The sequence below is a fragment of the Ricinus communis genome, chromosome 9 (assembly GCF_019578655.1).
Source record: "Ricinus communis isolate WT05 ecotype wild-type chromosome 9, ASM1957865v1, whole genome shotgun sequence".
Classification (NCBI taxonomy): Eukaryota; Viridiplantae; Streptophyta; class Magnoliopsida; order Malpighiales; family Euphorbiaceae; genus Ricinus; species Ricinus communis.
The window spans coordinates 16527751-16528792 of NC_063264.1; the positions used below are offsets into that span (position 1 = coordinate 16527751).

The following is a 1042-nucleotide window of genomic DNA, read 5'->3' on the forward strand; positions in this document are numbered from 1 at the left end:
AACCCGGGTTGTATGTATTGTTGTACGAGTTGTTCTGCTGTCTAGGTGCATTACCCATGTAGTCTACATGTTCAAGGTCAGCAGAAACAATAGAAGATGAAGAATTAGAAGGTGAAGCAAACATACCTCCTGCTTTATAGTTTGCACCATAGTGCAGGCCACCGCAAAACTCACAGCTTATCTGGGCTGCATGAACCACCATCTGAAGCTAGTCTAATTTCTTGGTCAGAAGCTCCACTTGAGCTGCCAAGACTGTTGTAGAGTCTAGATGGTTGATCACTCCCTGCTTGACTGGCCGACTCCTAGAGGATTGCCACTGGTAGTTGTTCATGGCCATCTCCTCTATCAGATTTTGCGTCTGCTTCGGTGTCTTACTATTCATGGCCCCATCTACTACGGCGTCTACCATTTTGCCTAGTAGTGAGGTTCAAACCGCTGTAGAAGGTCTGGACCTGCATCCATACTGGTAGTCCATGGTGCGGGCAACACCGGAGCAAATCTTTGTACCTTTCCCAAGCATCGTACATTCTCTCGTCATCGAACTACATAAAAGAAGATATATCATTTCTCAATTTAGCAGTTTTAGTAGGAGGAAAGTACTTATATAAAAATTTCTCAACCAACGATCTCCATGTCGTAATAGTGTTGGCTAAGAGTGATTGTAGCCATCTTTTCACTCGGTCCCTCAAAGAAAAAGGAAACAGCCTCAAGCGAATGGCATCATCAGTTGTGCCATTTATCTTGAAGGTGTCGCAGATCTCCAAGAAGTTTGCGATGTAAGCGTTTAGGTCCTTGCTCGGCAGTCCCCTAAATTGTACGCTATTTTGGACCATTTGTATCACGTTTGGCTTTATTTCGAAGTTGTTGGCTGCCACTGGTGGTCGCAATATACTCATTTGTGTCCCCTCAAGAGAAGGTCTAGCAAACTCGTACATTGTCCTGGCTTCATCCGTAGCCCGATTGTTGTCTCCCATCTCTGCTGGTCTATTCATAGGGGTTTCAATCTCTATCTGCGCCTCCTCTTCTTCTTACATACGCTTCC

The 1042-nt window shown here is 45.1% G+C and overlaps 1 non-coding gene across 1 annotated transcript; it reads left to right on the forward strand.

Annotated features, from left to right (window-relative positions):
* The first annotated feature begins 468 nt into the window (after positions 1-468).
* LOC112536166 lies at positions 469-575 on the forward strand. Its single transcript, XR_003080224.2, has one exon. It is a non-coding gene; the product is annotated as a small nucleolar RNA R71 (small nucleolar RNA).
* Positions 576-1042: the final 467 nt, after the last annotated feature.